This window comes from Nerophis lumbriciformis, linkage group LG21 (genome assembly GCF_033978685.3).
Source record: "Nerophis lumbriciformis linkage group LG21, RoL_Nlum_v2.1, whole genome shotgun sequence".
Classification (NCBI taxonomy): domain Eukaryota; kingdom Metazoa; phylum Chordata; class Actinopteri; order Syngnathiformes; family Syngnathidae; genus Nerophis; species Nerophis lumbriciformis.
In genome coordinates, this window is record NC_084568.2 from 4,720,001 (window position 1) to 4,747,240 (window position 27,240).

The following is a 27,240-nucleotide window of genomic DNA, read 5'->3' on the forward strand; positions in this document are numbered from 1 at the left end:
TTATAAATATATTAAAACATTTTTAATATGCTTTCTTGTGCGGGTTTTTTTATGGAAAAATGTACCACAGTTTTTTGCAAATTTTTTATTTTTTTTTACCGTAAAATCTATTATAATTTTTGAGAGTGCATTTTGATGAATAGCTTGCTCTAAAATCCCAATGCAAGCAGATGTTGGAGTAATTATAAATATATTTAAAACATTTTTAATATGCTTTCTTGTGCGGGATTTAAAAAAAAAATGTACCACAGTTTTTACTCTTTTTCTTTTTTTTTTCTTTCTTTTTTTTTTTACCGTAAAATCTATTGTCATTTTTGAGAGTGTATTTTGATTAATAACTTGCTTTAAAATCGTAATGCAAGCAGATTTTAGAGTAGTTATAAATATATTAAAACATTTTTTAATATGCTTTCTTGTGCAGGTTTTTTTTGTTGTTGAAAAAAATGTACCACAGTTTTTTGCAAATTTAAAAAACATTTTTTTTAATGTAAAATCTATTATAATTTTTGAGAGTGCATTTTGATGAATAACTTGCTCTAAAATCCCAATGCAAGCAGATGTTGGAGTAATTATAAATATATTTAAAACATTTTTAATATGCTTTCTTGTGCGGGATTTAAAAAAAAAATGTACCACAGTTTTTTTTTGTTTTTTTGTTTTTTTTTTACCGTAAAATCTATTGTCATTTTTGAGAGTGCATTTTGATTAATAACTTGCTTTAAATTGTAATGCAAGCAGATTTTAGAGTAGTTATAAATATATTAAAACATTTTTAATATGCTTTCTTGTGCGGGTTTTTTTATGGAAAAATGTACCACAGTTTTTTGCAAATTTAAAAAAAAATGTTTTTACCGTAAAATCTATTATAATTTTTGAGAGTGCATTTTGATGAATAACTTCCTCTAAAATCCCAATGCAAGCAGATGTTGGAGTAATTATGAATATATTTAAAACATTTTTAATATGCTTTCTTGTGCGGGATTAAAAAAAAAAATGTACCACAGTTTTTTGCTCTTTTTCTTTTTTTTTTTTTCTTTTTTTTTTTTAACCGTAAAATCTATTGTCATTTTTGAGAGTGCATTTTGATTAATAACTTGCTTTAAAATCGTAATGCAAGCAGATTTTGGAGTAGTTATAAATATATTAAAACATTTTTTAATATGCTTTCTTGTGCGGTTTTTTTTTGTTGTTGAAAAAAATGTACCACAGTTTTTTGCAAATTTAAAAAACATTTTTTTTACTGTAAAATCTATTATAATTTTTGAGAGTGCATTTTGATGAATAACTTGCTCTAAAATCCCAATGCAAGCAGATGTTGGAGTAATTATAAATATATTTAAAACATTTTTAATATGCTTTCTTGTGCGGGATTTAAAAAAAAATGTACCACAGTTTTTTGCTCTTTTTTTAAATTTTTAAATTTATTTTTTACCGAAAAATCTATTGTCATTTTTGAGAGTGCATTTTGATTAATAACTTGCTTTAAAATCGTAATGCAAGCAGATTTTGGAGTAGTTATAAATATATTAAAACATTTTTAATATGCTTTCTTGTGCGGGTTTTTTTATGGAAAAATGTACCACAGTTTTTTGCTAATTTTTTTATTTATTTTTACCGTAAAATCTATTATAATTTTTGAGAGTGCATTTTGATGAATAACTTGCTCTAAAATCCCAATGCAAGCAGATGTTGGAGTAATTATAAATATATTTAATACATTTTTAATATGTTTTCTTGTGCGGGATTTAAAAAAAAAATGTACCACAGTTTTTTGCTCTTTTTCTTTTTTTTTCTTCTTTTTTTTTTACCGTAAAATCTATTGTCATTTTTGAAAGTGCATTTTGATTAATAACTTGCTTTAAAATCGTAATGCAAGCAGATTTTAGAGTAGCTATAAATATATTAAAACCTTTTTTATATGCTTTCTTGTGCAGAATTTTTTATGGAAAAATGTACCACAGTTTTGTGTTATTTTTTTTTTATTTTTTTTTAACGGTAACATCTATTATCATTTTTGAGAGTGCATTTTGATGAATAACTTGCTTTAAAATCCTGATGCAAGCAGATTTTGGAGTAATTATAAATATATTTAAAACATTTTTAATATGCTTTCTTGTGCAGGATTTAAAAAAAAATGTACCACAGTTTTATTATTATTATTATTATTTTTTTTTTTTAACCGTAAAATCTATTGTCATTTTTGAGAGTGCATTTTGATTAATAACTTGCTTTAAAATCGTAATGCAAGCAGATTTTAGAGTAGTTATAAATATATTAAAACATTTTTAATATGCTTTCTTGTGCAGGTTTTTTTTGTTGTTGAAAAAAATGTACCACAGTTTTTTGCAAATTTAAAAAACATTTTTTTTACTGTAAAATCTATTATAATTTTTGAGAGTGCATTTTGATGAATAACTTGCTCTAAAATCCCAATGCAAGCAGTTGTTGGAGTAATTATAAATATTTTTAACATTTTTAATATGCTTTCTTGTGCGGGATTTAAAAAAAAAATGTACCACAGTTTTTTTTTGTTTTGTTTTTTTTTTACCGTAAAATCTATTGTCATTTTTGAGAGTGCATTTTGATTAATAACTTGCTTTAAAATTGTAATGCAAGCAGATTTTAGAGTAGTTATAAATATATTAAAACATTTTTAATATGCTTTCTTGTGCGGGTTTTTTTATGGAAAAATGTACCACAGTTTTTTGCTAATTTTTTTTTTTTTTTTTTTACTGTAAAATCTATTATAATTTTTGAGAGTGCATTTTGATGAATAGCTTGCTCTAAAATCCCAATGCAAGCAGATGTTGGAGTAATTATAAATATATTTAAAACATTTTAATATGCTTTCTTGTGCGGGATTTAAAAAAAAAAATGTACCACAGTTTTTACTCTTTTTCTTTTTTCTTTTTTTTATTTTTTTTTTACCGTAAAATCTATTGTCATTTTTGAGAGTGTATTTTGATTAATAACTTGCTTTAAAATCGTAATGCAAGCAGATTTTAGAGTAGTTATAAATATATTAAAACATTTTTAATATGCTTTCTTTTGCGGGGTTTTTTATGGAAAAATGTACCACAGTTTTTTGCTCTTTTTTTTAATTTTTTTTAATTTTTAATTTTTTTTACCGTAAAATCTATTGTCATTTTTGAAAGTGCATTTTGATTAATAACTTGCTTTAAAATCGTAATGCAAGCAGATTTTGGAGTAGTTATAAATATATTAAAACATTTTTTAATATGCTTTCTTTTGCGGGTTTTTTTATGGAAAAATGTACCACAGTTTTTTGCTCTTTTTTTTTTTTTTTTTTTTTTACCGTAAAATCTATTATAATTTTCGAGAGTGCATTTTGATGAATAGCTTGCTCTAAAATCCCAATGCAAGCAGATGTTGGAGTAATTATAAATATATTTAAAACATTTTTAATATGCTTTCTTGTGCGGGATTTAAAAAAAAAATGTACCACAGTTTTTACTCTTTTTCTTTTTTTTCTTTTTTTTTTTTTACCGTAAAATCTATTGTCATTTTTGAGAGTGCATTTTGATTAATAACTTGCTTTAAAATCGTAATGCAAGCAGATTTTGGAGTAGTTATACATATATCAAAACATTTTTTAATATGGTTTCTTGTGCGGGTTTTTTTATGGAAAAATGTACCACAGTTTTTTGCTCATTTTTTTATTTTTTTTTACCTTAAAATCTATTATCATTTTTGAGAGTACATTTTGATGGATAACTTGCCTTAAAATCCTGATGCAAGCAGATTTTGGAGTAATTATAAATATATTAAAACATTTTTTAATATGCTTTCTTGTGCGGGTTTTTTTATGGAAAAATGTACCACAGTTTTTTGCTCATTTTTAATTTTTTTTTACCTTAAAATCTATTATCATTTTTGAGAGTGCATTTTGATTAATAACTTGCTTTAAAATTGTAATGCAAGCAGATTTTAGAGTAGTTATAAATATATTAAAACATTTTTAATATGCTTTCTTGTGCGGGTTTTTTTATGGAAAAATGTACCACAGTTTTTTGCTAATTTTTTTATTTTTTTTTACCGTAAAATCTATTATAATTTTTGAGAGTGCATTTTGATGAATGGCTTGCTCTAAAATCCCAATGCAAGCAGATGTTGGAGTAATTATAAATATATTTAAAACATTTTTAATATGCTTTCTTGTGCGGGATTTAAAAAAAAAAAGTACCACAGTTTTTTGCTCTTTTTTAAATTTTTTTTTTAATTTTTTACCGTAAAATCTATTGTCATTTTTGAGAGTGCATTTTGATTAATAACTTGCTTTAAAATTGTAATGCAAGCAGATTTTAGAGTAGTTATAAATATATTAAAACATTTTTAATATGCTTTCTTGTGCGGGTTTTTTTATGGAAAAATGTACCACAGTTTTTTGCAAATTTAAAAAAAAATGTTTTTACCGTAAAATCTATTATAATTTTTGAGAGTGCATTTTGATGAATAACTTCCTCTAAAATCCCAATGCAAGCAGATGTTGGAGTAATTATGAATATATTTAAAACATTTTTAATAGGCTTTCTTGTGCGGGATTTAAAAAAAAAAATGTACCACAGTTTTTTGCTCTTTTTCTTTTTCTTTTTCTTTTTTTTTTTTTTACCGTAAAATCTATTGTCATTTTTGAAAGTGCATTTTGATTAATAACTTGCTTTAAAATCGTAATGCAAGCAGATTTTGGAGTAGTTATAAATATATTAAAACATTTTTTAATATGCTTTCTTGTGCAGGTTTTTTTATGGAAAAATGTACCACAGTTTTTTGCTAATTTTTTTATTTTTTTTTACCGTAAAATCTATTATAATTTTTGAGAGTGCATTTTGATGAATGGCTTGCTCTAAAATCCCAATGCAAGCAGATGTTGGAGTAATTATAAATATATTTAAAACATTTTTAATATGCTTTCTTGTGCGGGATTTAAAAAAAAAATGTACCACAGTTTTTACTCTTTTTCTTTTTTTTCTTTTCTTTTTTTTTTACCGTAAAATCTATTGTCATTTTTGAGAGTGCATTTTGATTAATAACTTGCTTTAAAATCGTAATGCAAGCAGATTTTGGAGTAGTTATAAATATATTAAAACATTTTTAATATGCTTTCTTTTGCGGGTTTTTTTATGGAAAAATGTACCACAGTTTTTTGCTCTTTTTTTTTATTTTTTTTTTTTACCGTAAAATCTATTATAATTTTCGAGAGTGCATTTTGATGAATAGCTTGCTCTAAAATCCCAATGCAAGCAGATGTTGGAGTAATTATAAATATATTTAAAACATTTTTAATATGCTTTCTTGTGCGGGATTTAAAAAAAAAATGTACCACAGTTTTTACTCTTTTTCTTTTTTTTTCTTTTTTTTTTTTTTACCGTAAAATCTATTGTCATTTTTGAGAGTGCATTTTGATTAATAACTTGCTTTAAAATCGTAATGCAAGCAGATTTTGGAGTAGTTATACATATATCAAAACATTTTTTAATATGGTTTCTTGTGCGGTTTTTTTTATGGAAAAATGTACCACAGTTTTTTGCTCATTTTTTATTTTTTTTTACCTTAAAATCTATTATCATTTTTGAGAGTACATTTTGATGGATAACTTGCCTTAAAATCCTGATGCAAGCAGATTTTGGAGTAATTATAAATATATTAAAACATTTTTTAATATGCTTTCTTGTGCGGGTTTTTTTATGGAAAAATGTACCACAGTTTTTTGCTCATTTTTAATTTTTTTTTACCTTAAAATCTATTATCATTTTTGAGAGTGCATTTTGATTAATAACTTGCTTTAAAATTGTAATGCAAGCAGATTTTAGAGTAGTTATAAATATATTAAAACATTTTTAATATGCTTTCTTGTGCGGGTTTTTTTATGGAAAAATGTACCACAGTTTTTTGCTAATTTTTTTTATTTTTTTTTACCGTAAAATCTATTATAATTTTTGAGAGTGCATTTTGATGAATGGCTTGCTCTAAAATCCCAATGCAAGCAGATGTTGGAGTAATTATAAATATATTTAAAACATTTTTAATATGCTTTCTTGTGCGGGATTTAAAAAAAAAATGTACCACAGTTTTTACTCTTTTTCTTTTTTTTCTTTTCTTTTTTTTTTACCGTAAAATCTATTGTCATTTTTGAGAGTGCATTTTGATTAATAACTTGCTTTAAAATCGTAATGCAAGCAGATTTTAGAGTAGTTATAAATATATAAAATTTTTTTTTAATATGCTTTCTTGTGCGGGTTTTTTTATGGAAAAATGTACCACAGTTTTTTGCTAATTTTTTATTTTTTTTTACCGTAAAATCTATTATAATTTTTGAGAGTGCATTTTGATGAATAGCTTGCTCTAAAATCCTAATGCAAGCAGATGTTGGAGTAATTATAAATATATGTAAAAACAAATTATTATGCTTTCTTGTGCGGGATTTAAAAAAAAAAAATGTACCACAGTTTTTTGCTCTTTTTTATTTATTTTTTATTTTTTTTTAACCGTAAAATCTATTGTCATTTTTGAGAGTGCATTTTGATTAATAACTTGCTTTAAAATCGTAATGCAAGCAGATGTTGGAGTAATTATAAATATATTTAAAAAATTTTTAATATGTTTTCTTGTGCGGGATTAAAAAAAAAAAATGTACCACAGTTTTTTGCTCTTTTTCTTTTTTCTTTTTCTTTTTTTTTTTACCGTAAAATCTATGGTCATTTTTGAAAGTGCATTTTGATTAATAACTTGCTTTAAAATCGTAATGCAAGCAGATTTTAGAGTAGTTATAAATATATTAAAACATTTTTAATATGCTTTCTTTTGCGGGGTTTTTTATGGAAAAATGTACCACAGTTTTTTGCTCTTTTTTTTTTAATTTTTTAATTTTTTTTACCGTAAAATCTATTGTCATTTTTGAAAGTGCATTTTGATTAATAACTTGCTTTAAAATCGTAATGCAAGCAGATTTTGGAGTAGTTATAAATATATTAAAACATTTTTTAATATGCTTTCTTGTGCGGGTTTTTTTTATGGAAAAATGTACCACAGTTTTGTGCTAATTTTTTATTTATTTTTTACCGTAAAATCTATTATAATTTTTGAGAGTGCATTTTGATGAATAGTTTGCTCTAAAATCCCAATGCAAGCAGATGTTGGAGTAATTATAAATATATGTAAAAACAAATTATTATGCTTTTTTGTGCGGGATTTAAAAAAAAAATGTACCACAGTGTTTTGCTCTTTTTTTTTTTTTAAATTTTTTTTTTTTACCGCAAAATCTATTGTCATTTTTGAGAGTGCATTTTGATTAATAACTTGCTTTAAAATCGTAATGCAAGCAGATTTTAGAGTAGTTATAAATATATTAAAAAATTTTTTAATATGCTTTCTTGTGCGGGTTTTTTTATGGAAAAATGTACCACAGTTTTTTGCTAATTTTTTATTTTTTTTTACCGTAAAATCCATTATAATTTTTGAGAGTGCATTTTGATGAATAGCTTGCTCTAAAATCCTAATGCAAGCAGATGTTGGAGTAATTATAAATATATTTAAAACATTTTTAATAGGCTTTCTTGTGCGGGATTAAAAAAAAAAATGTACCACAGTTTTTTGCTCTTTTTCTTTTTTTTTTTTTCTTTTTTTTTTTTACCGTAAAATCTATTGTCATTTTTGAGACTGCATTTTGATTAATAACTTGCTTTAAAATCGTAATGCAAGCAGATGTTGGAGTAATTATAAATATATTTAAAACATTTTTAATATGTTTTCTTGTGCGGGATTAAAAAAAAAAAATGTACCACAGTTTTTTGCTCTTTTTCTTTTTTTTTTTTCTTTTTTTTTTTTACCGTAAAATCTATTGTCATTTTTGAAAGTGCATTTTGATTAATAACTTGCTTTAAAATCGTAATGCAAGCAGATTTTGGAGTAGCTATAAATATATTAAAACCTGTTTTATATGCTTTCTTGTGCAGAATTTTTTATGGAAAAATGTACCACAGTTTTGTGCTATTTTTTTAAATTTTATTTTTAACGGTAAAATCTATTATCATTTTTGAGAGTGCATTTTGATGAATAACTTGCTTTAAAATCCTGATGCAAGCAGATTTTGGAGTAATTATAAATATATATATTAAAAAAATTAATATGCTTTCTTATGCGGGTTTTTTTATGGAAAAATGTACACAGTTTTTTGCAAATTATCTTTGTTTTTTACCGTAAAATCTATTATCATTTAAGCGCAAAAAGTATGACTCAAGCGGTGAAGCTGTATATCTGTTTGCACTTTAATTTTATTGACAGTTTCGTTAAGAAACATTATTTTAGTTTATTTATTGTGGCACAACATAATTGTGTGTTAATGTATTTTTGACAGTTATTGAGTCCCTTCTTATGCAGTATATTAGTACTTATTTTTCTAATCAGCCTAAGCTGCATGTGTTAAATAAATAATAGTCTTTGTGATTAACGCATTCTTTCATATACAAAACCCAAAACCAGTGAAGTTGTCACGTTGTGTAAATGGTAAATAAAAACAGAATACAATGATTTGCAAATCCTTTTCAACTTATATTCAATTGAATAGACTGCAAAAACGTTCAACTGGAAAACGTTATTTCTTGCAAATATTAGCTCATTTTAGAATTTGATGCCTGCAACATGTTTCAAAAAAGCTGGCACGAGAGGCAAAAAAGACTGAGAAAGTTGAGGAATGCTCATCAAACACAAGTGGGTGCCATTATTGGGTATAAAAGCAGCTTCCATTAAATGCTCAGTTATTCACAAACAAGGATGGGGGCGAGGGTCACCACTTTGTCAACAAATGCGTGAGCAAATTGTTGAACAGTTTAAGAACAACATTTCTCAACCAGCTATTGCAAGGAATTTAGGGATTTCACCATCCACGGTGCATAATATCATCAAAATGTTCAGAGAATCTGGAGAAATCACTGCACGTAAGCGATGATATTACGGACCGTCAATCCCTCAGGCGGTACTGCATCAAAAAGCGACATCAGTCTGTAAAGGATATCACCACATGGGCTCAGGAACACTTCAGAAAACCACTAACAGTAACCACAGTTCATCGCTACATCTGTAAGTGAAAGTTAAAACTCTACTATGCAAAGCCAAAGCCATTTATCAACAACACCCAGACACGTCGCCGGCTTCGCTGGGCCCGAGCTCATCTAAGATGGACTGATGCAAAGTGGAAAAGTGTTCTATGGTCTGACGAGTCCACGTTTCAAATTGTTTTTGGAAACTGTGGACGTCGTGTCCTCCGGAACAAAGAGGAAACGAACCATCCGGATTGTTCTAGGTGCAAAGTGTAAAAGCCAGCATCTGTGATGGTATGGGGGTGTATTAGTGCCCAAGACATGGGTAACTTACACATCTGTGAAGGCACCATTAATGCTGAAAGGTACATACAGGTTTTGGAGCAACATATGTTGCCGTCCAAGCAACATTATCATGGGCGCCCCTGCTTATTTCAGCAAGACAACGCCAAGCCACGTGTTACAACAGTGTGGCTTCATAGTAAAAGAGTGCGGGTACTAGACTGGCCTGCCTGTAGTCCAGACCTGTCTCCCATTGAAAATGTGTGGCGCATTATGAAGCCTAAAATACCACAACGGAGACCCCCGGACTGTTGAACAACTTAAGCTGTACATCAAGCAAGAATGGGAAAGAATTCCACCTGAAAAGCTTAAAAAAATGTGTCTCCTCAGTTCCCAAACGTTTACTGAGTGTTGTTAAAAGGAAAGGCAATAACAGGTAATGCTTGCAGCGGCGTGGAAGTTAAGATGCATTGTAGCTTGTTGCCTTGGTTACCTGCCTTGTTTACCAACACATCACAACAACACTGTCACCTTCTGACTGACACGCGAGAGCAATGCTGTGATTTATTTGGGTCATTACTAAAACTGCCTTAAATCTTCGGTGCCGAAACGTGTTGCTCCAGCGACCTCTGAGCTGCAGTGCGAGGCAGGGACTCACGTGGCCCCCATTCCTGTGTGGATCTCGCGTGAGAGGAAGAGAGGGGTCAATAATTTTTCAATGCAGTCTGACACTGTGGTCATTTTTGGAATTGCCACAAAGCGCATTTGTGGAGGTTGCCCTCCTGTGGGTCCTCCTGATCAAAAAGATGCTCTCGTGGGCCCGGGTAGTCTGGGTAACAAGTCTTTTATTTTCACAAGCAGTGTGGTTTTGCTTTCCAGCAAAATGTCTCTCGCTCTCATGCCTCTGCTCACCAGCAACTCCCACCGCGTCTCTCGTCCCGGCTGCTGCTAATAAGGGCGACAGGTGATTAGATATACCTACTCAGTGGCCTAGTGGTTAGAGTGTCCGCCCTGAGATCGGTAGGTTGTGAGTTCAAACCCCGGCCGAGTCATACCAAAGACTATACAAATGGGACTCAGCATCAAGGGTTGGAATTGGGGGTTAAATCACCAAAATGATTCCCGGGCGCGGCCACCGCTGCTGCCCACTGCTCCCCTCACCTCCCAGGGGGTGATCAAGGGTGATGGGTCAAATGCAGAGAATAATCTCGCCACACCTAGTGTGTGTGTGACAATCATTGGTACTTCAACTTTTTAACTTTAGATGACAACCCCAGCTGGGCAATCTACTCACCTGCCGCTGACTTCGAGGCTGGTCCTTACACCATACTTGCCAACCTTGAGACCTTCGAATTTGGGAGATTGGGGCGGGGGATTGGTGGTAGCGGGGGTGTATATTGTAGCCCTGAAGAGTTAGGGATGCAAGGGATTCTGGGTATTTGTTCTGTTGTGTTTATATTGTGTTACGGTGCGAATGTTCTCCCGAAATGTGTTTGTCATTCTTGTTAGGTGCGGGTTCACAGTGTGGCGCATATTTGTAACAGTGTTAAAATTGTTTATACGGCCACCCTCAGTGTGACCTCTACGGCTGTTGACCAAGTATGTCTTGCGGTCACTTTCGTGTGTATGCAGAATCTGCATACAACATGTGACTGGGCCGGTACGGTGAAAAAGCGGAAGCGTCGACAGGTTGTAGAGGACGCCAAAGGCAGTGCCATCACGGCACGCCCTTAATATTGTTTTCCGGGTGAAAATCGGGTGAAATTCGGGAGAATGGTTGCCCCGGGAGATTTTCGGGAGTGGCACTGAAATTCGGGAGTCTCTTGGAAAAATCGGGAGGTTTGGCAAGTATGCCTTACACACCCCGCTCCGCGGCAGGCCCGCAGACCACGCCCCCCTCCACAGCATTTTAAGATTTTCAACACTTGACTGCCCTCTGGCGGCTAAATTCGTCACGTTTCATGTGTCAGGTAAACCGCGACGAATCTCCTTTCTACCGTATTCAAAATCTACCCAGCGAGTGTACGATCGTCACGATCTGTTCACTGCGCTCGTGTATTGCAGAAGCATTTCTTCCCGCCGTGATTTGCTGGCTTGTTGACATTTAAAGCGCGTGATGCTAACGTGCTACCGCTAACGCAAAGTGACAGATGGTAGCGCGCTGGTGAAAACAGGATATAAAACGCACAAAAAGACTTGTTTTTGCTCGAATTACAGGATTTTTGCAGCCATCCATATCGTTGTGTGGTTTTATGTCATAATATATAATAATATAATATCTTATAGCTTAGTTAAAATCTCCTGTTGTTGTTGTTTTTCCTCTGTTTTTTTCCACGTAAAGCGTCTTCGAGCACTTAAAAAAGCGCTATGCAAATTTGATGTATTGTTATTATTATTACCAGGGGTGCCGAAAAGGGGGGGGTAAAGGAGACGGATTCTAGGGGCCCATGATGGAGGGGGGCCCATAATTGTATGTAAAATAGCATCAAAAAATGTTGCCGCTGTGTTGGGGGCCCTGTAAAGATTCTTTTCATGGGGCCCAAAATCCCGAGCGGCGCCCCTGATTATTACTATTATCAAAATATGTAAGGGTGTGAATCTTTGGGCACCAAACCATTAAATCCGATTCCGATTCCTGGGGTAATGAATGACAATTAAATGGTAAATGGGTTATACTTGCATAGTGCTTTTCTACCATCAAGGTACTCAAACCGCTTTGACACTATTTCCACATTCACCCATTCACACACACATTCACACACTGATGTAGGGCTGCAGCTAACGATTATTTTTCTATCGATTAATCTATAGATTATTTTTTCGATTAATCGGTTAATCTATAGATTATTTTTTCGATTAATCTATAGATTATTTTTCCTTTTAACCGATTTTTTTTTTTATTTAAAATGAAGAGGAAAAAATAAATGTAGGCCAGTTTTTTCAAAAGGCATGGCTTTTATTTACAAAAAAAAAGTATGGCCACTCAGTCAACATTGACAACAACATGACAAAATATTCTGTAACAATGTAAACATTTAAAACTTTTAACATTTAACAAAATTAAAAGTAGCTTATTTGCTTTTTAATGTGCAAATATAAAAGTAAACATCCAGTGCAAATCTTAATATTCTGGTATAGTATAAGCATTTCAAAAGTAAAAGTATTGCTTATTTTGCTTTAAAATGTGCAAAAATAAAGATAAACATCCAATACAAAAAAGTGCAAAACGGAAATATTCTGTAACAAGTGTAAACATTTCAACAAAAGTAAAAGTATTGCTTATTTGCTAAAATGTGCAAAAATAAAGCTAAACATCCAATACAAAAAAGTGTACAGTGTAAACATTTCAACAAAAGTAAAAGTATTGCTTATTTTGCTTAATAACACAACAATGATAGTATGATTAAAGTGAAAGTTAATTGTTGGTTTGTACATAGTATATGTAACTGTTAATGTTGTAAAAGGTATTTGCACAACTAATTAACGTTAGCGTTTGTGACACGTCTTGTGCCGTGGGGTTCTTTCAGGACGGACAGACTGAACGCCAGACGGCTTTGCCAGGTTTACAATCTTTTAATTTTACACAAAGTCTTTTCTCTTCCAACTGCGCGGATCGCGCACCTGGACACGATTGCGGCGTCGCTCCCGGCGCGCCCCGCCTCGCCGCTCGCTGGCCGCCGCCGCCGCCTCTCCACAGCGTTAAAGAGGAGCGCGTCTTTGTAAACACTGAACAGGCACGCCAAACGCGCCTCTCAGAGCGAAACGGTGCTTTAGTTTATGAATTTACAACGCAGATACAAATGACACATTCATGTTTTTGTGTAATAATGACAACGTATACGCACGCGGACTATTGACTTGTTGATGGTGATGGCAAGAACGCTGTCGGGGGTTTTCTTTTCAAATGTTCGTTCATAGCCGTTGTGCTGCTATGATAGGCCATTTCCGCTCGACACAGTGTGCATACAATTGAAATACTCCGACACTTTTGACGACTTTTGGCGTGCTTTTTTCCCTCTCGCTCGCATCGTCTGCTTTGCGCTCCGCCATGACAGTAGTGTGACGTAAATATGCGACGCGCCGACGCACAAAAACGGCGTCGACGTATTTACGTAACCGATGACGTCGACTACGACGACGCGTCGTTTCAGCCTTACACTGATGGCGGGAGCTGCCATGCAAGGCCCTAACCACCACCCATCAGGAGCAAGGGTGAAGTGTCTTGCTCAAGGACATAAGTTAAAGTTAAAATACCAATGATTGTCACACACACACTAGGTGTGGTGAAATTTGTCCTCTGCATTTGACCCATCCCCTTGTTCACCCCCTGGGAGGTGAGGGGAGCAGTGAGCAGCAGCGGTGGCCGCGCCCGGGAATCATTTTTGGTTGATTTAACCCCCAATTCCAACCCTTGATGCTGAGTGCCAAGCAGGGAGGTAATGGCTCCCATTTTTAGGGTTTACAACGGACGCGACGAGGTTGGTAGAAGCTGGGGATCGAACCAGGAACCCTCAGGTTGCTTGGCACGGCCACTCTCCCAACCGCGCCACGCCGTCCCCGACAATCGGATTCGGAATTGATTCTTGGATTCACAAGATTGTCGATTCAAACCGATGATATTAATGGCTTAAAAATGTATTTAAAAAATATATCCTTATTAAAAAAATAAATGGTATGTATGTATAATGAAATTTAAAAAGATTGATAAAATGTATACCATATTCTCCAGACCATAGGGCGCACCGGGTTATTTTTTTTATTTTTTTTCTAAATGTTAAAGACTTCCTTGTGGTCTACATAACATGTAATGGTGGTTCTTTGGTCAAAATGTTGCATAGATCAGTGTTTTTCAACCACAGTGCCGCCGTGAGATACAGTCTGGTGTGCCGTGGTAGATTATCTAATTTCACCTATGTGGGTTAAAATTTTTTTTTGCAAACCAGTAACTATATTTTGTTAACTATGTGTTGTTGTTGAGTGTCGGTGCTGTCTAGAGCTCGGCAGAGTAACCGTGTAATACTCTTCCATATCAGTAGGTGGCAGCCGGTAGCTAATTGCTTTGTAGATGTCGGAAACAGCGGGAGGCAGTGTGCAGGTAAAAAGGTATGTAATGCTTAAACAAATAATAATAATAATAATAAACAAAAGGTGAGTGCTCCGAAGAAAAGGCATTGAAGTTTAGGGAAGGCTATGCAGAACAAAACTACAACTGAACTGGCTATAAAGTAAACAAAAACAGAATGCTGGACGACAGCAAAGACTTACTGTGGAGCGAAGACGGCGTCCACAAAGTATATCCGAACATGACGTGAAAATCAACAATGTCCCCACAAAGAAGGATAAAAACAACTGAATTGCTTTGCTAAAACAAAGTAGATGCGGGTAATATCGCTTAAAGGAAGATATGAAACTGCTACAGGAAAATACCCAAAAAAAGAGAAAAAGCCACTAAAATATGATGTTCTCTGCTAGTGGTGTGATTTTGTCAACGCAAAAAATGTGCCTGGGCTCAAAAAAGGTTGAAAAACACTGGCACAGATGATGTTTTACAGATCATCTTCAAGCCGTTTTGTAGGCGCTCGTATTTACGTGGTTTACCTTCGACAGCGTCTTCTCCCCGTCATCTTTGTTGTAGCGGTGTAGCGTGCAAGGACGGGAGTGGAAGAAGTGTCAAAAGACGGCGCTAACTGTTTTAATGACATTCACACTTTACTTCAATCAATAACGGAGCAGCTTCTCCTCATCCGTGGCCTTGAATGTCCGGCCCATAATAAAACTTGCATAAGCAGGAAGTTCTGTAGCTTAGGTGCATACTTGCCAACCCTCCCGGATTTTCCGGGAGACTCCCGAAATTCAGCGCCTCTCCCGAAAACCTCCCAGGACAAATTTTCTCCCGAAAATCTCCCGAAATTCAGGCGGACCTGAGTGACGTGTCGACAGCCTGTTTTCACGTCCGCTTTCCCACAATAAAACAGCAACAAGTTATAACTGCAGAATGATGGAGGGCGAGTTCTTGGTTTCTTATGTGGGTTTATTGTTAGGCAGTTTCATTAACGTCCTCCCACCGCCGCAACAACACACAACAACAGCAGTCACGTGTTCGTCTACCGTAAAGCAGTTCGTCTGCCGTAAACAGCAATGTTGTGACACTCTTAAACGGGACAATACTGCCATCTACTGTACATGCATATGTGACAATAACATCTACGGCTTTTAAAGAGTGCACAACTGCGCACACAGCAAGGAGACGAAGCAGAATGCATCATCAGAGAGGGTGTTCAGCATGGTTAGAAAAATAGTGACAGAGAATAGAACAAGGATGGACAATTCAACCCTTAACTCAACAATGAGTAGATGAGTGTTATGTGTGTGTATATGTGTAAATAAATGAACACTGAAATTCAAGTATTTCTCTTATTTATATATATATACATATGTATAAATGTAATAAAATAAATATATATACATATTAGAGATGCGCGGATAGGCAATTTATTTCATCCGCAACCGCGTCAGAAAGTCGTCAACCATCCGCCATCCACCCGATGTAACGTTTGATCAGAACTGCACCCGCCCGCCATCCGCCCGCACCTGCCCGTTGTTATATTTCTAATATAGACGATGCAAGGCATTAGTGAGGCATACCTGCCAACTACTCCGGTTTTCCCGTAATTCGTACGGTTTTCATCAACCTATTCCGGGTTACGGTTGCAGTGATAAAAAATACGGTTTTTCATTCATTAAAAAAAAAAAAAAGGGTGAAAACTACGCGAATTGCACCTTGTGCAGACAAGATTTTTCGATCGGACACGGAGGAATTAGCGATGTAAAAGACCACGTTGGGACAAAAAAACACAAGTCTAATGCCGTTGCTAGCGATACAAGTGGAAAACTTTCAACGTTTTTCGTCGCCCAAACAGATTCTTTGGATGTGATAAATGCCGAAGTTTTATTTACGGAGGCAATAATTGAGCATGGACTTCCAATCGCACTGGCTGATCACATGGGACAGTTAAATGTTTGTAATGCAACCTTTAAAAATCATTACGCGGTGATCGCGGTCCCAAAAATAAACTTTTCTTGCATGATAATGTCCAGAAAAATTTGCTTTATATTACTATAGAGTCCTTTTAACGAATGAGTTTGATGGTTTATCACAAACCTTAAATGAAAGAAGTCCTTTGTTCTCCTGCACCATGGCCTTGCTTCGTGTTTGGTGCGCAAGCTTTAAACCTCACTGAGGTTATAAAGCTTTTGCCTGTTAAAGAAAGGAGACTGATCCAATGCAGCACAGACTTTCGCGTGCCACGCTGTCACGACCCAGACGCACACCAGTGCGCAATCATATGGGAGCCGCGCTAAGCGCACCTCCAAGCGCGTCTCGCTGCCGGCGACGGCCGGGTATATGGGCCCGACGCTCCAGCGCCATCCATTTTCAGGGCTAGTTGATTCGGCAGGTGGGTTGTTACACACTCCTTAGCGGGTTCCGACTTCCATGGCCACCGTCCTGCTCTCTATATCAACCAGGGTGAGCCCCACCCCTTTCGTGAGCGCACTGCGCGCGGAGTGACCCCTGTAACGCGCCCCCGGCAACAGGGGTGGCGGGCAGGTAAGCTGCGCGGGCGGAGCGCGCGGAGTGACCCCTGTTACGAGCCCCCGGCCACGGGGGTGGCGGGCAGGTAAGGTGCTTACCTGCTGCGCGTGACGCCGGCCGCGGCGAAGGCGGACGAGGCGGGGTGTCGGTGCGGTGGGCGCGGTAGTGACCCCGGACGTGCGTCGGGCCCTTCTCGCGGATCGCCTCAGCTACGGCTCCCGGTGGGGCCCTCTCGGGGGAAGGGGCCTCGGTCCCGGACCCCGGCGAGGCGTCCCTTCTCCGCTCCGTAAAAGTGTCCATCTCTTTTCTTTTTTTTTCTTCTGTTGTGGCATATGCTGCAGGTGCCTGCTCGTTTTTCGTATGTGGGTAACAACATTTAACTATGTATATATATTTCCCAATTGGTTTAACTGCCACCCGCAAAAAAAAAAAAAAAAAAAAAAAAAAAAAAATATATATCTAATTAATCCACCCGACCCGACCCGCGCGCGGATAAAATCTTATTTTTTTTAATTTCATCCGCCCGATCCGCGGATAATCCGCGGACTCCGCGGTTGTGTCCGCAAACCGCGCATCTCTAGCCTGGGCTCAAAAAAGGTTGAAAAACACTGGCATAGATGATGTTTTACAGATCATCTTCAAGCCGTTTTGTAGGCGCTCTTATTTACCTGGTTTACCTTCGACAGCGTCTTCTCCCCGTCATCTTTGTTGTAGCGGTGTAGCGTGTAAGGACGGGAGTAGAAGAAGTGTCAAAAGATGGAGCTAACTCTTTTAATGACATTCACACTTTACTTCAATTAATAACGGAGCAGCATCTCCTCATCCGTGGCCTGGAATGTGCGGCCCATAATAAAACATGCAGGTTATGTTGCATGACATTTATAAGCAGGAAGTTCTGTAGCTTAGGTGCATACTTGCCAACCCTCCCGGATTTTCCGGGAGACTCCCGAAATTCGGCGCCTCTCCCGAAAACCTCCCGGGACAAATTTTCTCCCGAAAATCTCCCGAAATTCAGGCGGACCTGAGTGACGTGTCGACAGCCTGTTTTCACGTCCGCTTTCCCACAATAAAACAGCGTGCCTGCCCAATGACGTTATAACTGCAGAATAATGGAGGGCGAGTTCTTGGTTTCTTACGTGGGTTTATTGTTAGGCAGTTTCATTAACGTCCTCCCAGCGCGGCAACAACACACAACAACAGCAGTCACGTTTTTGTCTACCGTAAAGCAGTTCGTCTGCCGTAAACAGCAATGTTGTGACACTCTTAAACGGGACAATACTGCCATCTACTGTACATGCAGATGTGACAATAACATCTACGGCTTTTAAAGAGTGCACAACTGCGCACACAGCAAGGAGACGAAGCAGAATGCATCATCAGAGAGGGTGTTGGTTAGAAAAATAGTGATAGAGAATAGAACAAGGATGGACAATTCAACCCTTAACTCAACAATGAGTAGATGAGTGTTATGTGTGTGTATATGTGTAAATAAATGAACACTGAAATTCAAGTATTTCTCTTATTTATATATATATATATATGTATAAATATAATTAAAAAAAAAAAAAATATATATATATATATGTATATATATATATATATATAAATATATATATATATATATACATATATATATATATATATATATATATATATATATATATATATATATATATATATATATATATATATATATATATATATATATATATATATATATATATATATATATATATATATATGTCTTAATAAGGTTATCCAAAAAATAGTGCTCGATACCGTAGTAGAGCGCAATATATGTATGTGTGGGGGAAAAAAATCACAAGACTATTTCATCTCTACAGGCCTGTTTCATGAGGGGGGTACCCTCAATCGTCAGGAGATTTTAATGGGAGCATTCGCATACCATGGTTTATATAGGGCACAGAGTGGGTGGGTACAGGCTGGCCTAGGGGCGTGGTGATTGGTTCATGTGTTACCTAGGAGGTGTTTCCGTCTATGGCGGCATGTTGTTACAATTTCGCTGCGCTTGTTGAGGGATGACAGGTCTGGACGGTAGATAATAAACAGTTTCTCTTTCAAGAATAGGTTGCATCTTTTATTACCACTATTGTAAGGTGTGCTGGATGCAAGAATTTGCCATGTTATTGAATATTCAACATTATTGTCTTTGAGGTCCCAAATGTGTTTGCTGAGTTCTGTGGTATTTCGCAGGTTTTTGTTCCTGAAAGAAGCCTTGTGGTTGTTCCATCTGGTTTTGAATTCACCCTCGGTTAATCCTACATATGTGTCGGATGTGTTAATGTCCTTGCGTATTACCTTAGATTGGTAGACAACTGATGTTTGTAAGCATCCCCCGTTGAGGGGGCAATCAGGTTTCTTTCGACAGTTACATGCTTTGTTGGTTTTGGAGTCGTTCTGACTGGGGGTCGACGGCTCATTTGCAATTGTTTTGTTGTGGTTTGAGATGATTTGTCGTATATTGTTCATGCAGCTGTAGCTCAATTTGATGTTGTTCTTGTTGAATACTTTTCTTAGGTTGTTGTCTTTGGGAAAGTGTTTGTCAATCAGGTTGAGGAATTTGTGTCCAATGTTCGTTGAGACGTTTTTGCTGTATGGGGGGTTGTACCAGATGATGCCGTTTCGTTTTCTGTTCTTTTTTGGCTGGTTTCCTGGCGTGGGTTCATAGGTGAGGGTGAAATTGTATCCGCTTTCATCAAGGGCTTTTTGGTACGGGGGGGTTGCTTGGTCAAATTCAGCTTTGCTAGATGACAGCATCGATAGCCTTTTATTGATTCCGGTAGGTATTCTTTTCGTGGTGGTGGGTGGATGGTTGCTGTCATGGTGCACGTATTGGAGTGTTGTGTTGGGTTTCGTGAATGGTTGGTAGCTGTTATTTCTCAGGTTGAAAGTGACGTCAAGAAAGTTGACGGTTTGCTTGTTGGCTTCAATCGTGATCCGTAGGCCGTTCTCTTTAAAAATTTGGCATATGCGCTTCTTGGTATTCTCGCTGCTCCTTGGTGAGGCGCGACACACTGCCAGTCCGTCATCACGGTAAATACCAACGTTCAGATTGAGGCTAGCGAGCTGGGAGAGGAGGAAACTCCCAACAAAAGCAAACCGTCAACTTTCTTGACGTCACTTTCAACCTGAGAAATAACAGCTACCAACCATTCACGAAACCCAACACAACACTCCAATACGTGCACCATGACAGCAACCATCCACCCACCACCACGAAAAGAATACCTACCGGAATCAATAAAAGGCTATCGATGCTGTCATCTAGCAAAGCTGAATTTGACCAAGCAACCCCCCCGTACCAAAAAGCCCTTGATGAAAGCGGATACAATTTCACCCACACCTATGAACCCACGCCAGGAAACCAGCCAAAAAAGAACAGAAAACGAAACGGCATCATCTGGTACAACCCCCCATACAGCAAAAACGTCTCAACGAACATTGGACACAAATTCCTCAACCTGATTGACAAACACTTTCCCAAAGACAACAACCTAAGAAAAGTATTCAACAAGAACAACATCAAATTGAGCTACAGCTGCATGAACAATATACGACAAATCATCTCAAACCACAACAAAACAATTGCAAATGAGCCGTCGACCCCCAGTCAGAACGACTCCAAAACCAACAAAGCATGTAACTGTCGAAAGAAACCTGATTGCCCCCTCAACGGGGGATGCTTACAAACATCAGTTGTCTACCAATCTAAGGTAATACGCAAGGACATTAACACATCCGACACATATGTAGGATTAACCGAGGGTGAATTCAAAACCAGATGGAATAACCACAAGGCTTCTTTCAGGAACAAAAACCTGCGAAATACCACAGAACTCAGCAAACACATTTGGGACCTCAAAGACAATAATGTTGAATATTCAATAACATGGCAAATTCTTGCATCCAGCACACCTTACAATAGTGGTAATAAAAGATGCAACCTATGCTTGAAAGAGAAACTGTTTATTATCTACCGTCCAGACCTGTCATCCCTCAACAAGCGCAGCGAAATTGTAACAACATGCCGCCATAGACGGAAACACCTCCTAGGTAACACATGAGCCAATCACCACGCCCCTAGGCCAGCCTGTACCCACCCACTCTGTGCCCTATATAAACCATGGTATGCGAATGCTCCCATTAAAATCTCCTGACGATTGAGGGTACCCCCCTCATGAAACAGGCCTGTAGAGATGAAATAGTCTTGTGATTTTTTTTCCCCACACATACATATATATATATATATATATATATATATATATATATATATATATATATATATATATATATATATATATATATATATATATAGCTAGCATTCACTGAAAGTCAAGTATTTCTTTTATATATATATATATATATGAAATACTTGACTTGGTGAATTCTAGCTGTAAATATACTCCTCCCCTCTTAACCACGCCCCCCAACCACGCCCCCCCCCCACCCCACCTCCCGAAATCGGAGGTCTCAAGGTTGGCAAGTATGCTTGGGTGACTCACATGCAACACTATAGAGGGAGTGTTTACTGTTGCCCATAGCAACCACTTCAGTGCGACTCCCATCCAGGTGGTTTCTCCAATCACAATCGTGACAGAGCCCGTCTTCCAGTCGTAAATACCTGCCGCATTTCCCCACTTTGATTGGAGGCTCAAGAAAACACTTAAGTTGTCATCGTTTGCTTTGAAAGACCTCCCTGTTTCCGTGACAGAGCTTCCGGAAGTTTCTTTAATTTCCCCCCGTTAAACCGTTGTTACGCTCTTTTCAGGCACTTCCCCAGAACGGGTTTGTTGTTTTGATTGCCGTGGAACTCCTCCTGAGGAGTGGTGAGAATGTTGCTCCGGCTCACACTCCTCGCGAGTCCTCAGGGCATCAAAGTTCACGCAATCGTCACGGCCGTGGGACTTTAAGGATTTGGAAAGTGCTTTGTGCAGGATTATTCTTGTCACGTGTGGTTTTTTTTCTTAGAATACGGGCTGCCGTGCTTGAGTCAAACTCAAAACGATTTACATGTTCATCATTCCAAATCTCTTGTCGTATCGACGCCTCGATAATTGCTGGAACTTTCATTAGGAACTAATCCACATAGATCCTATAGAAACTCTGTAAAAATGTAGAATTTAGACATATTTGAAGACATGACATTACCACGGGTATTTAAAGTGGCTGTAATTGAACCTCTTGAAGTGTCTGCTCTTGATCCAGGTGTCAGAAGTTATAGCTCACTAACTACACCCGTGGTGGATCTCCCTGTTGGTCTCGTTAGTTACGTTCAAAGTCCAACATAACGCAGTCCATGAAATACTGATCACATTATATTGAACTTGTTTTTTTACCTTATTAAAAAAATAATACAATAAAATGACGTGACTACATACGTATGTACCTTGCACATTGCACACACATTAGCTTTATATAGGTGTGTATGTGTGTGATTATATATATATATATATATATATATATATATATATATATATATATATATATATATACAGGTAAAAGCCAGTAAATTAGAATATTTTGAAAAACTTGATTTATTTCAGTAATTGCATTCAAAAGGTGTAACTTGTACATTATATTTATTCATTGCACACAGACTGATGCATTCAAATGTTTATTTCATTTCATTTTGATGATTTGAAGTGGCAACAAATGAAAATCCAAAATTCCGTGTGTCACAAAATTAGAATATTGTGTAAGGGTTAAATTTTGAAGACACCTGGTGCCACAAACTAATCAGCTGATTAACTCAAAACACCTGCAAAGGGCTTTAAATGGTCTCTCAGTCCAGTTCTGAAGCCTACACAAACATGGTGAAGACTTCAGATTTGACAGCTGTCCAAAAGGCAACCATCGACACATTGCACAAGGAGGGAAAGACACAAAAGGTTATTGCTGAAGAGGCTGGCTGTTCTCAGAGCTCTGTGTCCAAACACATTAATGGTGAGGCAAAGGGAAGGAAAAACTGTGGTCAGAAAAAGTGTACAAGCGATAGGGATCACCGCGCCCTGGTCAAGATTGTGAAAAAAAACCCATTCAAAAATGTGGGGGAGATTCAGAAGGAGTGGACAGCTGCTGGAGTCAGTGCTTCAAGATCCACCACCAAGAGACGCTTGAAAGACATGGGTTTCAACTGCCGCATACCTCGTGTCAAGCCACTGTTGACCAAGAAACAGCGCGAAAAGCGTCTCACCTGGGCTAAGGAAAAAAAGAGCTGGACTGCTGCTGAGTGGTCCAAAGTCATGTTTTCTGACGAAAGCAAATTTTGCATTTCCTTTGGAAATCGAGGTCCCAGAGTCTGGAGGAAGACAGGAGAGGCACAGGATCCACGTTGCCTGAAGTCTAGTGTAAAGTTTCCACCATCAGTGATGGTTTGGGGTGCCATGTCATCTGCTGGTGTCGGTCCACTCTGTTTCCTGAGATCCAGGGTCAACGCAGCCGTCTACCAGCAAGTTTTAGAGCACTTCATGCTTCCTGCTGCTGACCTGTTCTATGGAGATGGAGATTTCAAGTTCCAACAGGACTTGGCGCCTGCACACAGCGCAAAATCTACCCGTGCCTGGTTTACGGACCATGGTATTTCTGTTCTATATTGGCCCGCCAACTCCCCTGACCTTAGCCCCATAGAAAATCTGTGGGGTATTGTGAAAAGGAAGATGCAGAATGCCAGACCCAAAAACGCAGAAGAGTTGAAGGCCACTATCAGAGCAACCTGGGCTCTCATAACACCTGAGCAGTGCCAGAAACTCATCGACTCCATGCCACGCCGCATTAACGCATTAATTGAGGCAAAAGGAGCTCCAACCAAGTATTGAGTATTGTACATGCTCATATTTTTCATTTTCATACTTTTCAGTTGGCCAACATTTCTAAAAATCCCTTTTTTGTATTAGCCTTAAGTAATATTCTAATTTTGTGACACACGGAATTTTGGATTTTCATTTGTTGCCACTTCAAATCATCAAAATTAAATGAAATAAACATTTGAATGCATCAGTCTGTGTGCAATGAATAAATATAATGTACAAGTTACACCTTTTGAATGCAATTACTGAAATAAATCAAGTTTTTCAAAATATTCTAATTTACTGGCTTTTACCTGTATATATATATACATATATATATACACACACACACACACACACATATTTTTACTGTATATACACGTACAGTCGCGATCAAAAGTGTACATACACTTGTAAAGAACATAATGTCATGGCTGTCTTGAATTTCCAATAATTTCTACAACTCTTATTTGTTTGTGATAGAGTGATTGGAGCACATACTTGTTGGTCACAAAAAAACATTCATGAGGTTTGGTTCTTTTATGCATTTATTATGGGTCTACTGAAAATGTGAGCAATTGTGCTGGATCAAAAGTATACAACATTATCACAATTTCAGAACGGTTAAAACCATTAAAAATCAGTTCCCAGTGGCTTATTATATTTTTCGAAGTTTTTTTCAAAATTTTACCCATCACGCAATATCCCTAAAAAAAAAGCTTCAAAGTGCCTGATTTTAACCACCCGTCCATTTTCCTGTGACGTCACATCGTGAAGCCAACACAAACAAACATGGCGGAAAGAACAGCAAGCTATAGCGACATTAGCTCGGATTCAGACTCGGATTTCAGCGGCTTAAGCGATTCAACAGATTACGCGTGTATTGAAACGGATGGTTGTAGTGTGGAGGCAGGTAGCGAAAACGAAATTGAAGAAGAAACTGAAGCTATTGAGCCATATCGGTTTGAACCGTATGCAAGCGAAACCGACGAAAACGACACGACAGCCAGCGACACGAGAGAAAGCGAGGACGAATTCGGCGATCGCCTTCTAACCAACGATTGGTATGTGTTTGTTTGGCATTAAAGGAAACTAACAACTATGAACTAGGTTTACAGCATATGAAATACATTTGGCAACAACATGCACTTTGAGAGTGCAGACAGCCCAATTTTCATCAATTAAAATATTCTGTAGACATACCCTCATCCGCGCTCTTTTCCTGAAAGCTGATCTGTCCAGTTTTGGAGTTGATGTCAGCAGGCCAGGGAAGCTAGGGTCGAAAGGGGGTTTAGCTCACTCGTCTGCGGGAACAAACTGCCGCCATTGCTTGCCGTGCTACCGAGGTCCTTTGTCCCTGAATTGCTCACACACTCCGGCAGATTCAATGGGGGTCTGGCGGCAGATTTCTTTGACTTTATCGTTGGAAATGCATCTGCTTTGAGTGTCGCAGGATATCCACACATTCTTGCCGTCTCTGTCGTAGCATAGCTTTCGTCGGTAAAGTGTGCGGAACAAACGTCCAATTTCTTGCCACTTTGGCATCTTTGGGCCACTGGTGCAACTTGAATCCGTCCCTGTTGGTGTTGTTACACCCTCCGACAACACACCGACGAGGCATGATGTCTCCAAGGTACGGAAAACAGTCGAAAAAACGGAAAATAACAGAGCTGATTTGACTCGGTGTTTGAGAAAATGGCGGATTGCATCCTGATCGCTCCGAGAGCGAATATTAGAAAGGCGTTTAATTCGCCAAAATTCACCCATTTAGAGTTCGGAAATCGGTTAAAAAAATATATGGTCTTTTTTCTGCAACATCAAGGTATATATTGACGCTTACATAGGTCTGGTGATAATGTTCCCCTTTAATATTTGCTTACATGTCCCTTGGCAAGTTTACCTGCAATAAGGCGCTTTTGGTAGCCATCCACAAGCTTCTGCTTGAGTTTTTGACCACTCCTCCTGACAAAATTGGTGCAGTTCAGCTAAATTTGTTGGTTTTCCTCAGCATTGTCCACACGTTTAAGTCAGGACTTTGGGAAGGCCATGGTAAAACCTTCATTCTAGCCTCATTTAGCCATTCCTTTACCACTTTTGACGTTGTGTTTGGGGTCATTGTCCTGTTGGAACACCCAACTGCGCCCAAGACCCAACCTCCGGGCTGATGATTTTAGCTTGTCCTGAAGAATTTGGAGGTAATCCTCCTTTTTTATTGTCCCATTTAAAGCACCAGTTCCATTGGCAGCAAAACAGGCCCGGAGCATAACACTACCACCACCATGTTTGGCGGTAGGAATGCTGTTCCTGGGATTAAAGGCCTCATCTTTTCTCCTCCAAACCTATTGCTGGGTATTGTGGCCAAACAGCTCCATTTTTGTTTCATCTGACCACAGAACTTTCCTCCAGAAGGTCTTATTTTTGTCAGCGTTTATTATTTATTATTTATTGTTTATTGAATGGATTCCCATTAGCTGACGCCAAGGCGACTGCCAGTCTTCCTGGAGTCCATATAGGAGCATACAAAATAAAAAATACAAAGAATACATACATTACTAAACATTATACAAAAGAAAAATACAGCATAAGATAAAAAAGCTAGTTAAACCAAGTATTAAAAATTCACGTCATTGCATGACAATTTACTTTGTGAGAGATTAATGTGAGATGGCAAATGATGTCAGATGAATATTATTATAATATTGTTTATTCATACTTTGGATCAATCTAAATGTGTATTTAAATATATATATATATATGACGGAGCAGAAACGTGTGAACTCGTTGGGAGTTTCCTCCTCTCCCAGCTCGCTAGCCTCAATCTGAACCTTGGTATTTACCGTGATGACGGACTGGCAGTGTGTCGCGCCTCGCCAAGGAGCAGCGAGAATACCAAGAAGCGCATATGCCAAATTTTCAAAGAGAACGGCCTACGGATCACGATTGAAGCCAACAAGCAAACCGTCAACTTCCTTGACGTCACTTTCAACCTGAGAAATAACAGCTACCAACCATTCACGAAACCCAACACAACACTCCAATACGTGCACCATGACAGCAACCACCCACCCACCACCACGAAAAGAATACCTACCGGAATCAATAAAAGGCTATCGATGCTGTCATCTAGCAAAGCTGAATTTGACCAAGCAACCCCCCCGTACCAAAAAGCCCTTGATGAAAGCGGGTACAATTTCACCCTCACCTATGAACCCACGCCAGGAAACCAGCCAAAAAAGAACAGAAAACGAAACGACATCATCTGGTACAACCCCCCATACAGCAAAAACGTCTCAACTAACATTGAACACAAATTCCTCAATCTGATTGACAAACACTTTCCCAAAGACAACACCCTAAGAAAAGTATTCAACAAGAACAACATTAAATTGAGCTACAGCTGCATGAACAATATACGACAAATCATCTCAAACCACAACAAAACAATTGCAAATGAGCCGTCGGCCCCCAGACAGAGCGACTCCAAAACCAACAAAGACTGTAA